Below are 14,472 nucleotides of genomic sequence, written 5' to 3'. Positions count from 1 at the left end.
CTGTGCGTCCGGAGCCTGTGCTCCACAACAGTGAGAGGCCCATGTACGCAAAAAAAAAAAAAAAAAAAAAAAAAAAAAAAAAAAATTACACCAGAAGGTTGACTAATTGGTATGAGAGGTGTTTGGAATATGTTTTCACTGGGGAAGTAAGTGATGTTCAAGATCTTGCTAGCTAGAAGCACTGGACAGTCAGTGTTACCTCTGCACCGGTGCGGAGTGAGAGGCTGGTCCCCACTTCAGGAGACTGTCATGGCATGGTGCAGGACACAGGCTGCTCCTCCAGAATACTGTTGCCTCTGCCTCAACCTTTCACGCAAGTTGTGTGTCCCAGTGTCCTCAGACAGAGCAAGTCTTGCCCAAGCTTACAACCTATTTCGTGCACACTTGCCAGTGAGGTTTTGTGTCTGGCTGGCAGAATTTCCCCAAGACTTGCTTTCTCTGGAATGTCCCAACAAACGGTGAGGGGTAGGGAAGGGGTCCATGGCCCCTAACTGCCTGAGGTAGCCCATATTTACTGAAAGAACCAGCATTTGCTGAACAGCCACATTTGCTAGGTCTGGTCACTCTACCCCTTCAGTTTGCAGATGGGGAAACTGAGGCAGAGAGCTAAATACAGAGCAGCAGCAGGAGACCAGTGCTTCCGGCTCCTGGACTAGGGCTGTTGGTGCAGGTCAGAGCTTCTCACTATTTGCGATGAAGAATCAGTTTTTTTCCCTCCAATCTGTCACAGACCAAAAACTTTTGTAAACTATAACAAACTGACTAAAAGCTATCTTAGCTCAAGCTGCTGTAACAGCATACTGTAGACTGGGTGCCTTTAACAACAGAATTATTTATTTCTCACAGTACTGGAAGCTGGGAAGTTCAAGATCAAAGTGCTGGAAGATTCAGCATCTGGTGAGAACAGCCACCTTCCTGGCTGGCAGACAGCCACCTTCTTGCTGTGTCCTCATGTGGTAGAGAGAGAGGGCTCTGATCTCTTCATCTTCTTAAAGGGCACTAATCCCATCATGGGAGCTTCACCGTCATGACCTCATCTAAACCCAGTCATTTGCCAAAGGTTCCACATTCAAAAATGTGGGGATTAGGGCTTCAACATACGGATTTTGAGGGGACATAAACATTCAGTCCATAGCACTGATTTGCCAGGAAAAAGAAATGACCGTAATATAAAAAAAGACATACAAAATACAACCCACCCCAACCTTGTATTAAATAAACTTTATTTTTAAGAGCAGTTTTAGGTTCACAGCCAAACTGAGTGTTCTCATAGACCTCCTGCCCCCCCACAAGCACAGTCTCCTCCACAGTCAACATCCCTCACCAGAGTGGTACATGCGTCATAATCCAGCCTACATTGATGCATCATTATCACCCCAAATCCATAGTTTACACAAGGGTTCACTCTCGGTGTTGTATATTCTGTGGGTTTTAATAAATGAATAATGACATGTATCTACCATTAAAATATTATACAGAATAGTTTCTCTGCCCTAAACATCCTCAGTGCTCCCCCAATTCATCCCTCCCTCCCTGGAACCCCTGGCAACCACTCGTCCTTTTACTGCCTCCATAGTTTTGCCTTTTCCAAAATGTCATATATTTGGAGCACACAGCAGAGAGCTTCTTCCGATTGGCTTCTTGCATTTCGTCTATATGCATTTGTTTCCTCCATATCTTTCGGTGGCTCAGTGGCTCATTCAACCCCCTTATTAAATTATTAGATTCAATAGTCATAATAGAACTCAACCCAGTTAACATTTCAAAACACCCTCAATCTGAACTTGCTCTTGTCAGGGACCAGGAACAAAGAGTTCTTGGCTCACGTGCAGCCCACAGTTTAGGTGGTTCTGGTTGGGGTTCTCATTCTAGCCTGAGTTTCCCAGTTCTGTGTAATTCTGTGTGGACATTGATGGATGGGGAGGGATTAATGGACTGGGAAGGGGAGGGCAGGAAGACACCCTTCCCTCTGCACCCACGTGTCTCCAAGGGTGGCTGACAGTTAAGGCTCCCCTCTCAGAGAAGCCCACACCGAGAAGGCCTCAAGCTTTGGTGAATCCCTCACGATTAGGAAGAACTGGCAGAGGAAAGGGGTAGCTGTTGCCTCCACCCAGCAGGAGAGGAACTGGGGAAGCAGAATAAAGGAATGCATCTCCACCTCCCCCCAGGCTCGGCTGGATGCAGAAGAGAACAAAAAAGGGTGGGCGAGGCTAGGGGCCTGGACAAGGGCATCTTTGTTTACATGGTTTTCATCTCTGGGGTTCTGCAAGGGAAGCCAAGTCTGGAGCCAGAATGTACCACATTTCTTCCATTTCTCTCTCTCTGCAGGAGCTTTCATCCTCTCATTCATTCAGCTGGTATTTATTGAGCTACGGAGTAGCAAGCAGTGAGCCAGGTGCTGAGGAGAGAATGCTGAGTGGTGAGAGGGGGACAGACCAACAATAATGATAATAAATGCAAAGTTACATTTCTCTTGCCTGCTTCTCATAGCTCTGAGGGACTGTTCCGAAGAGGTAAGGTAGGGGCCAGGGTATATACGAGTTTTTGTTGAAAAAAACATGTAGTACAACATCAAAAGATTACTACTGACTGATCACAAAAAACAGACATCTCAAGGTAATGATTTCAGTGTTTTTCTATGTGTGAGAAGATGCAAAGTTCTGGGCTCCATCGACAGTGTTCCTTAGATATGCATCTTAACCATCTAGAGCTAGTCTCCTGTTTTCCTCCACCCTGAATTCTCCTCAGTGCTCACAATTAGGGGCAGCTGCAGTGACTGATGGCTTGATGGCGGGCAACATTCTTTGTTCACTGAAATGGCAGGCAACATTTTTTTTTTGTCTGCAGAACTATGGGAAGGTAAAGGAAACACCACTGGAACCCACGGGAATTGAAACATTAACACCAGTGTATGACTGCAAAATAGTAATCATGACTAACATTTATTATGAGCTATCTTACTAGCAGGCAGTCTTCACAATACCCTTCATAATTCACCAGTGTATGGTCAGGCCACCCAAGATGACTGTTCTCTTGATCTCTGTATAACCCCTGCTTGCCCAATGCCTGCTTCACCTATACTCTACTTACCTGACTGATCTTTTTACATACTCGCCCCAGGCCCCAGCTGGGGATTGTTCTTATCAAGGGGGCAGTGAGGGGCGTGCCCTCTGCCGGTTTCCCTGGTAACCAATGAGCGCACCTGCAGTCAGTCCCCCTATAACCAGCGTCTTCCTCCCCACCCGGAAGCGCAGCCTGCTTCCGTCCTGCTCAGTGTTGGCCGCACACGGTGTGGTGTCGCTCCAGGACCTTGCTCCAGACAAGTAAGCTCCCCCATCGGTTAAACCGTTATATCTTTGTCGCTGACCCCGGGCTCTTTCTTCGGTCTTGAAGCTGGGCGAGTACAGGCCTTGTAGGCCCGCGGGGAGCAGCCCATTAATTGGAGGAGCAGCCAGGAGACCGAGGAAGCTCCTGTGAGCGCTGAGATGTCGGGAAATACAGGACGGGGAATGGAATGTTGCAAGGGCCGTCCACTAACTCCTGTGGCCCAGAAGTTCCAGGGGTGCTCCTGAAAGTTGCGGGGGAAGTCCCAGGGTGGTCGTCCACCAGTATGTGGGGCTTGTGGTGGCTATCCTTGCGGAATGGGGGCTGCCAAGAGATCTGGAGAACAGTGGCCCCTAATGGCTCTGCTGTTGCATCCAAGTGAGCCTTTTGTAATTGGTTTAAGTAATTTGTTCCACTCTAGAAGAAACTGGTATTTCTCTTCTTGTGCCTTTGAGATGTAAATGACTTACCTGGGCTCTCAGGAACTTTAATCATGTGTGATCTCTAAGAGTGAAAGGGAAAAAAAGAGCTTTTAGGTAAACGCTACAGGAATAATTATGTTTTGGGAATGTCCATCTAAAATCTCTCCAGATTTTGGAAACTTGAAACTAAGTTTTTGGTTTTTTAAAAAAAATTGACTTATAGCTGATTTACAATGTTGTGTTAGTTTCAGGTGTACAGCAAAGTGATACGGTTATATGTATATACATTTTTTTTAGATTCTTACGTAGGTTATCACAGAATTTTGAGTAGAGTTCCCTGAGCTATACAGTAGGTCCTTGTTGGTTATCCATCTTATACATAGTAGTGCCTGTGTGTTCATCCCAAGCTCCTCCTGAATTATCCCTCCCCTCCACATTTCGGCTTTGGTAACCATAAGTTTGTTCCCAATATCTGTGAGTCTGTTTCTGTTTTATAAATAAGTTCATTTGTTATCATTTTTAAAAAAATATTTAATTTTATTTATTTATTGCTTTGTTGGGTTTTCGTTGCTGCACGCAGGCTTTCTCTAGTTGTGGCGAGTGGGGGCTACTCTTCTTTGTGGTGCTCAGGCTTCTCCTTGCGGTGGCTTCTCTTTTTGCGGAGCCCGGGCTCTAGGTGCTTGGGCTTCAGTAGCTGTGTTGCCCCGCGGCATGTGGGATCTTTGTTCCCTGACTAGGGCTCGAACCCATGTCCCCGGCATTGGCAAGCGGATTCTTAATCACTGCGCCACAGGGAAGCCCTGTATCATTTTTTTTTAGATTTCACATATGAGTGATATCATATGATATTTGTCTTTCTCTGCCTGACTTACTTCACTTACTGTGATGATCTCTAGGTCCATCCATGTTGCTGCCGATGGCATTATTTCATTTTTTTATGGCTGAGTAATATTCCATTGTATATATGTACCACATCTTCTTTATCCATTTCTCTGTCAATGAACATTTAGGTTGCTTCCATATATTGGCTATTGTAAATAGTGCTGCAATGAACATTGGGGTGCATGTATCCTTTCGGATTATGGTTTTCTCTGGATATGCCCAGGAATGGGATTGCTGGGTCATATGGTAGTTCCATTTTTAGTTTTTTAAGGAACCTCCATACTGTTCTCCATAGTGGCTGCACCAGTTTACATTCCCACCAACAGTGTAGGAGGGTTCCCTTTTCTTCACACCCTCTCCAGCATTTATTATCTGTAGAGTTTTTGATGGACATTCTGACTGGTGTGAGGTGATACCTCATTGTAGTTTTGATTTGTATTTCTCTGATAATTAGTGATGTTGAGTATCTTTTTTATGTGCTTTTTAACCATCTGTATTTCTTCTTTGGAGAAATGTCTATTTAGATCTGCCCATTTTTGGTTGGGTTGCTTTTTTGGCATAGAGCTACATGAGCTTTTTGTAAATTTTGGAGATTAATCCCTTGTTGGTCTCATCATTTGCAAATATTTTCTCCCATTCTGTGGGTTGTCTTTTCATTTTGTTGATGGTTCCCGTTGCTGTGCAGAGGCTTTTAAGTTTAATTAGGTCCCATTTGTTTATTTTTGTTTTTATTTTCAGTACTCTAGGAGGTGGATCCAAAAAGATATTGCTGCAATTTATATCAAAGAGCGTTCTGCCTATGTTTTCCTCTAAGAGTTTCATCGTGTCCGATCTTATATTTAAGTCTTTGATCCATTTTGAGTTTATTTTTTTGTGTGATGTTAGAGAATGTTATAATTTCATTCTTCTACATGTAGCTGTCCAGTTTTCCCAGCACCACTTATTGAAGAGGCTGTCTTTTCACCACTCTATATTCTTGCCTCCTTTATCAAAGATAAGGTGACCATATGTCTGTGGGTTTATCTCTGGGCTTTCTATCCTGTTCCATTGATCTATATTTCTGTTTTTGTGCCAGTACCATACTGTCTTGATTACTGTACCTTTGTGGTAGAGTCTGAAGTCAGGGAGCCTGATTCCTCCAGCTCCGTTTATCTTTCTCAGGGTTGCTTTGGCTATTCGGGGTCTTTTGTGTTTCCACACAAATTTAAAATTTTTTTGTTCTAGTTCTGTGAAAAATGCCACTGGTAATTTTTTTTTGGCGGTACATGGCCCTCTCACTGTTGTGGCCTCTCCCGTTGCGGAGCACACGCTCCGGACGCACAGGCCCGTGCGGGCCCAGCTGCTCCGCGGCATGTGGGATCTTCCCGGACCAGGGCACAAACCCGCGTCCCCTGCATTGGCAGGTGGACTCTCAACCACTGTGCCACCAGGGAAGCCTGCCATTGGTAATTTGATAGTAATTGTATTGAATCTGTAGATTGCCTTCGGTAGTATAGTCATTTTCAGAATATTGCTTCTTCCAATCCAAGAACATGGTATATCTCTCCATCTGTTTCTGTCATCTTCAATTTCTTCTATCTGCATATTATAGTTTTCAGAGTACAGGTCTTTTGCCTCCTTAGCTAGGTTTATTCCTTGGTATTTCATTCTTCTTGATGAGATGGTAAATGGGATTGTTTCCTTAATTTCTCTTTCTGATCTTTTGTTGTTAGTGTACAGAAATGCAGCAGATTTCTGTGTATTAATTTTGTATCCTGCAACTTTACCACATTGATTGATGAGCTCTAGTAGTTTTCTGGTAGCATCTTTAGGATTTTCTGTGTATAGTATCATGTCATCTGCAAACAGTGACAGTTTTACTTTTTCTTTTCAAATTTAGATTCCTTTTATTTCTTCTTCTTCTCTGATTGCCATGACTAGGGCTTCCAAAACTATGTTGAATAAAAGTGGCGAGAGTGGACATCCTTGCCTTGTTCCTGATCTTAGAGGGAATGCTTTCAGCTTTTCACTGTTTAGAATGATGTTAACTGTGGGTTTGTCATCTATGGCCTTTATTATGTTGAGGTAAGTTCCCTCTATTCCCACTTTCTAGAGACCCATCATAAATGGGTCTTGAATTTTGTCAAAAGCTTTTTCTGCATCTATTGAGATGATCATACAGTTTTTATTCTTCAGGTTGTTCATGTGGTGTACCACATTGACTGATCTGCGGCTATTGAAGAATCCTTGCATCACTAGGATAAATCCCACTTGATCATAGTGTATGATCCTTTTAATGTATTGTTGGATTTGGTTTGCTAGTATTTTGTTGAGGATTTGAGGATTTTTGCATCTATGTTCATCAGTGATATTGGCCTGTAATTTTCTTTTTTTGTGGTATCTTTGTCTGATTTTGTTTCAGGGTGATGGTGGCCTCAAAGAATGAACTTGGGAGTGTTCCTTCCTCAGCAATTTTTTGGAAGAGTCTCAGAAGGATAGGTGTTAACTCTTCTCTAAATGTTTGATAGAATTCTCCTGTGAGGCCATGTGGTCCTGGACTTTTGTTTGTTGGAAAATTTTTAATCACTGTTTCAATTTCAATACTTGTGATTCACTTGTTCATATTTTCTGTTTTTTCCTGGTTCAGTCTTAGATGGTTGTACCTTCCTAAGAATTTGTCTATTTCTTCTAGGTTGTCCAGTTTATTGTCATATAGTTGTTTTATAGTAGTCTCTTATGATCCTTTGTATTTCTGTGGTGTCAGTTGTAACTACTTTTTAATTTCTAATTTTATTGATTTGAGTCCTCTCTCTTTCGTTTCTTGGTGAGTCTGGCTAAAGGTTTATCAATTTTGTTTATCTTCTCAAAGAACGAGCTTTTAGTTTCATTGATCTTTGCTATTGTTTTCTTCCTCTCTATTTCATTTATTCCTGCTCTGATCTTTATGATATCTTTCCTTCTACTAACTTTGGGTTTTGTTTGTTCTTCTTTCTCTAGTTGCTTTAGGTGTAATGTTATGTTGTTTATTTGAGATTTTTCTTTTTTCGTGAGGTAAGATTGTATTGCTATAAACTTCCCTCTTACAACTGCTTTTGCTGCAACTCAAAGGTTTTGGACTGTCGTGTTTTCATTGTCATTTATCTCTAGGTATATTTTGATTTCCTCTTTGATTTCTTCAGCGATCCATTGGTTGTTTAGTAACATATTGTTTAGCCTCCATGTGTTTGTGTTTTTTACAGTGTTTTTTTCCTATAATTGATTTCTAATCTCATAGCATTGTGATCAGAAAAGATGCTTGATATGACTTCAGTTTTCTTAAATTTACTGAGGCTTGATTTGTGGCCCAAGATGTGATCTATCCTGAAGAATCTTCCATGTGCACTTGATAAGAAAGCATATTCTGCTGCTTTTGGATGGAATGTACTACAAATATCAATTAAGGCCATCTGGCCTAATGTGTCATTTAAGGCCTGTGTTTCCTTATTGATTTTCTGTTTGGATGATCTGTCCATTGATGAGAATGTGGTATTACTATTATTGTGTTACTATCAATTTATCCTTTTATGGCTGTTAGCATTTGTCTTATATATTGAGGTGCTTCTATGTTGGGTACATATATATTTACAATTGTTATATCTTCTTCTTGGATTGATCCTTGATCATTATGTGGTGGTCTTTTTTTTTTTTTCCTGCAGTACGCGGGCCTCTCACTGTTGTGGCCTCTCCTGTTGCGGATCACAGGCTCCGGATGCGCAGGCTCAGCAGCCATGGCTCACGGGCCCAGCTGCTCTGCGGCATGTGGGATCTTCCTGGACTGGGGCACGAACCCATGTCCCCTGCATCAGCAGGCGGATTCTCAACCACTGCGCCACCAGGGAAGCCCCTATAGTGTTCATTTTTGTCTCTTGTTACAGTCTTTATTTTAAAGTTTATTTTGTCTGATATGAGTATTATTACTCCAGCTTTCTTTTGATTTCCATTTGCATGGAATAACTTTTTCCATCCCCTCACTTGCAGTCTGTATGTGTCCCTAGATCTGAAGTGGGTTTCTTATAGACAGCATATATAGAGGTCTTGTTTTTTTATTCATTCAGCCAGTCTGTGTCTTTTGGTTGGAACATTTAATCCATTTACGTTTAAGTTAATTATAGATATGAATGTTCTTATTGCCATTCTGTTAATTGTTTTGGATTTGTTTTTGAAGGTCTTTTTTCTTCCCTTCGTCTTTTGTTTTCTTCTCTTGTGATTTGATATCAATTTTTAGTGATGTGTTTAGATTGCTTGTGTGTGTGTGTGTGTGTGTGTGTGTATCTATTGTAGATTTTTGGTTTGTGGTTCCTATGAGGTTTTGATATAGCAGTCTATATGTGTACAAGATTGTTTTAAGTTGGTGATCTCTTAATTTCAAATAAATTTCCAATATTCTGCATTTGTTCTCTCGTCTTCTCTTGATTGCTGTTTTTTATTTGTTTTTTGTGTTTTTTTTGCTGTACATGGGCCTCTCACTGTTGTGGCCTCTCCCGTTGCAGAGCACAGGCTCCGGACGTGCAGGCTCAGCGGCCATGGCTCACAGGCCCAGCTGCTCCGCGGCATGTGGGATCCTCCCGGACCGGGGCACGAACCCGTGTCCCCTGCATTGGCAGGTGGACTCTCAACCACTGCGCCACCAGGGAAGCTCTGATTTCTGGTTTTGATATCATATTTGTGAGTGGATGATTTCCTACCTTTACTTTATGCTTGCCTTTACTGGTGAGCCTCCTCATGCAAAATTTTCTTGATTCTAGTTGTGGCCTTTTCTATTCCACCTAGAGAAATTCCTTTAGCATTTGTTGTAATGCTGGTTTTGTGGTGCTGAATTCTCTTAGCTTTTGCTTGTCTGGAAAACTTTTGATTTCTATGTTGAATCTGAATGAGAGCCTTGCTGGGTAGTGTATTCTTGGTTGTAGGTTTTTCCCTTTCATCACTTTAAATATATCATGCCACTCCCTTCTGGCCTGTAGAGTTTCTGCTGAAAAATCGCTGATAACCTTATGGGGATTCCCTTGTATATTATTTGTTGCTTTTCCCTTGTTGCTTTTAATATTTGTCTTTAATTTTTGTCAGTTTGATTAATATGTATCTCGGCGTGTTCCTCCTTGTTTTTATCTTGTATGGGACTCTCTGCACTTCCTGGATTTGAGTGAGTATTTCCTTTCTCATGTTAGGGAAGTTTTCAACTGTAATCTCTTCAAATTTTTCTCAGGTCCTTTCTCTCTCTTCTTCTGGTACCTGTATATTGTGAATGTTGCTGCATTTAATGTTTCCCAGAAATCTCTGAGACTGTCCTCATTTCTTTTCTTGTTTGTTTTTCTTTATTCTATTCCGGGGCAATGATTTTCACCATTCTGTCTTCCAGCTCACTTATTCGTTCTTCTGCCTCAGTTATTCTGCTATTGATTCTTTCTAGTATATTTTTCATTCCAGTTATTGTATTGTTCATATCCATTTGTTTGTTCTTTAAATATTCTAGCTCTTTGATAAACATCTCTTGTAACTTCTCTGTCTGTGCCTCTTTTTCCGAGATCTTTTTCCGAGATCTTGGATCATCTTTACTATCATTATCCTATCTCCTCATTTAGTTGTTCTTATGGGTTTTTATCTTGTTCCTTCATCTAAAACGTATTTCTCTGCCACCTCATTTTGTCTAACTTTCTGTGTTTGTGGTCTCCTTTCCACTGGCTGGAGGATCGTAGCTCCTCTTTCTTCTGGTGTCTGCCCTCTGGTGGGTGAAATTGGTCCTGAGGCTTGTGCAGGCTTCTTGGTGGGAGGGACTGGTGCCTGCCTACTGGTGGGTGGAGCTGGGTCTCGTCCCTCTGGTGGGCAGAGTTATGTCAAGAGGTGTGTTTATAGGTGACTGTGAGCTCAGTATGGCTTTAGGCACCCTGTCTGCTGATGGGTGGGTCTGTGTTTCTATCCTGCTGGTTGTTTGTCCTGAGGCATTACAGCGCTGGAGCCTGTAGGCTGTTGGGTAGGGCCAGGTCTTGATGCCAAAATGGCAACCTCTGGGAGAGTTCATACTGTGACCTCTGCCACAAGTGTCCTTGCCCCCCACAGTGAGCCCTAGCCGACCCCCCCGCTCCCCAGGAGACCCTCCAAGACTCATAGGTAGTTCCAACCCCGACTCCTATGGAGTTACTGCTTTATGCTGGGTCCCAGTGTATGTGAAACCTTGTGTGCACCCCCTAAGAGTGGAGTCTCTCTTTTCCCCAGTTTTGTGGTGCTCCTGAACTCAAGAACGTGGCTATTCTTTTGCTCTCTGTACATCCCCTACTCAACCAGTGCTTGCTTCACCTATACCCTACTCACAGGTCTGACCTTCTTACATACTAGCTTCAGGACACAGCTAGTGACTGTTCTTATCAAGGGGGCAGTGAAGGATGTGACTCTCTGCTAGTTTCCCTGGTAATCAACAAGTCAACCTGAGGTCAGTTTCCTCTACAAATGGCAATCTACCCTTCTCCCCAGTAGTGAAGCCTGCCCCCATGTCCTGCCTGCCATCCACCACCCATGGTGGTGGTGTCACTGCAGGACCTTGCTTCAGGCATGTAAGCTCCCCCTATCCATTAAACCTTGATGTTTGTTGCTGACTCTTTCTTTGGTCTTGAAGCTGACTGAGTACAGGCCTTGTAGGCCTACAACCAGTTCTTATAGCTTGGTGCAGCCCAACAACCAGTTCTTATAACTTGACTTGATTTCTCTTGTCTAATTGCATTAGCTGATATCTCTAGTACAGTGTTGGAGAGTAGTAGAGATCATTGACATCCTTGCTTTGTTCCTGATCTTAGAGGAAATGCCTCTGATGCTTCCTCATTAAATAAGAGATTTAGGATGAAAGTATATACATTCTATCATGTCGAGGTATACTTACACCTCGGTTCCTAAGTTCTTGTCTGTTTTTCTTGTTTGTTTTTGTGATTTTCATGAAGGGTGTTAAATTTTTCTCAAACTTGATAGGGATAATCATGATTTTTCCCTTTAGATTGTTTTTTAATGTGGACTATGATGTTAATGGATTTCTAATAGTGAGTCACCTTGCATTATTGAATAAATCCCTCTTATTCATGGTGTACTATTTTCTGAATGTGGTTTTAGATTCATTGTGTTTGCTAATATTTTATTCAGAAAGTTAGCAATGATATTTATGAACAGTACTTGTCTGTATATTTCTTTATATCTGGTTTAGGTATCAGTGTTACATTTGCTTCCTAAAACAAATTATATTTGAGTGAAAGGAGCCAGATTAAAAAAAATTAAAATAACAGCAATGATAGTAAGGACTATTAAGAAAAATAAAGCATGATAAAGGGTTAGGAGGTGATGAGCATTGCTGCTTCAGACAGAGTGACCAGGTTAGGCCCTGCTGCACTAGAGGAAGTGCTCAGGGAAATCCTCTTTGTTGAGGTGACATTTCAGCAGGAATCTGGATGAAATGAGAATGAGCCACATGGGAGCAGGTAGAGGAAGGGCAAAGGCCCTGAGGTAGGAGTGCTTTTGGTGTGTGTTCAAGGAGTACTGTGAATGGAATGGAATTAGCAAAAAAAAAAAAAAAAGATAGGAAATGAGATCAGAGAGGTAGCCAGGGACCAGGTCATATTGGCTGTTGTAAGGCTCTTGGGTTTATTTTATTTATTTTCTATTGAGTATAGTTGATGTACAGTATTATATAAATTACTGGTGTACGATATAGTGATTCACAATTTTTAAAGGTTATACTCCATTTATAATTATTATAAAATATTGGTTATATTCCCTGTGTTGTACAATGTATGTTTGTAGTTTATACATAATAGTTTGTACCTCTTAATCCTCTACCCCTATTTTGCCCCTCCCCCCTTCCCTCTCCCCTCTGGTAACCACTAGTTTGTTCTCTATATCTGTGAGTGAGCTTTTTTGTTATATTCACTAGTTTGTTTTATTTTTTAGATTCCACATGTGATACCATATATTATTTGTCTTTCTCTTTCTTATTTCACTTAGTATAATGCCTTCCAAGTCATCCATATTGCTGCAAATGCAAAATTTTGTTCTTTTTTTAGGGCTGAGTAGCATTCCATTGTGTGTGTGTGTGTGTGTGTGTGTATATATAGAAATATATACATATTCATTAACAGATAAATGAATAAAGAAGATATGGTATATATGGTGTGTGTGTGTGTGTATGTATATATACACACACACACACACACACACACAATATCTTCTTCATTCATCTGTTAATGGACACTTAGGTTGCCTTCTTATCTTGGCTATTGTAAATAATGCTGCTATGAACATTAGGGGTACATGTATCTTTTTGAATTAGTGTTTTTGTTTTCTTCAGCTATATACTCAGAAGTGGACTTGCTGGCTCATATGGTAGTTCTATTTTTAGTTTTTTGAGAAGCCTCCATACTCTTTTCCACAGTGGCTTCACCAGTTTACATTCCCACCAACAGTGTAGGAGGGATCTAAGGCCCTTGGTTTTAGCCTACGTGTGATGAGACCCAGTTGGAAGGATTTGAGCAGGGGGTTAACATGCTTTCGCCATGTTAACGGGTTCGTTCTGCCTACTGTTGGAGGGGGAGGTGGACAGAAGAGAGAAAATGGGAGACCAGTTAGGAGGCTCCTGCATTAATCCAGGTAATGATGGCAGTGGCTTGCTCTAAGGAGGGCGCTGTAGAGGTCATGAGTAACATGGTCGGATTCAGATGTGGCTCCTGCCACAGCCGTTTACGTCCAGGAGGTGGTGCTACTGACATAAGACAATGAGTTTCTGCCACTTTGGTAAACTCCTAGCCAATTGGTGACCATTCTTTGAACAAATACCTGTGCTCTATACCATGTGCCAGGCACTCTGCTAGGTGTAATGGGTAAAGAAGTGAGCAAGACAGACACAGTCCCCACCCACAAGGCACTCGTAGAGGAGCAGGGAAGCGTGGTGGATTAAAGATACATTACAGCACAGTGTAATAAATGCTGTAAAAAGTACTCAAGGCATCACACAACAGCAAGCAAGTTGTCCTGGAAGGGGCCACGGAAGATTAAAGAGGGTTTCCACAGGCAGCAAGGGTGTTACAGGCAGAGAATGAAGTGGCAATGGGAAAAGCTGTATGTGCAGAGAAGGTAGTATCCAGAAGCAGTGAGGAGTTGCAGAAGAGGCAGGATGAAGAGTTAGAACCAGGCTTGTAAAGGCCCAGGAATGCCTTTCTAAGGCGATTGGACTTTATCCTGGAGGCATATGGGAGCCCCTAACAGAGCCCAGAGGCAGCAGGGAGCATAGGTTAGAGTGGAAAAAACTGGAAATATGAAACCCTGTTGAAATGTTATTGCTAATACCGTTAGGAAAGGTTTAGGATTTCAGAACAAAGAGAATGATTGCGGCGGTTTGAAATACCAAGAAAATCAATTGAAATAGGAAATTGAAATAGGCCTTCTGTCCAGCAAGAAGACTAGTTAAAATATTCTGCATTAAAATTTTAAAAAATTATATATGTGATAGAACAGTATATTGCCATTAAATATGGTTTCAAGGAATTCTTACTGGCCTGGGGAATAGTTTATGATAGAATGTTAAACGAAAGAAGTAAGATCTAGGAACACAGCACAACACACAATACACAGTCTGAAAGGAAACATACCAAAAAGTTCCTAATGATTCTCTCTGGGTACTGACACTGCATATGATTGCCATTTTCTTCTCAGTTTTCTAAAATTTTAGATGAATATGCATGTTTTGTAATCAGAAAAATTGGTTATAAATAAAAATTAAAAAATAAAATAGGGACTTAATATAATTGAAAAGCCTGGCCTTAGGAACCTGATTTAGAGGACTACATACTTTGGAAGC

The sequence above is a fragment of the Neophocaena asiaeorientalis genome, unplaced genomic scaffold (genome assembly GCF_003031525.2).
Source record: "Neophocaena asiaeorientalis asiaeorientalis breed wild unplaced genomic scaffold, Neophocaena_asiaeorientalis_V1.1 scaffold256, whole genome shotgun sequence".
Lineage (NCBI taxonomy): Eukaryota > Metazoa > Chordata > Mammalia > Artiodactyla > Phocoenidae > Neophocaena > Neophocaena asiaeorientalis.
This window is presented reverse-complemented; position numbering follows the sequence as displayed.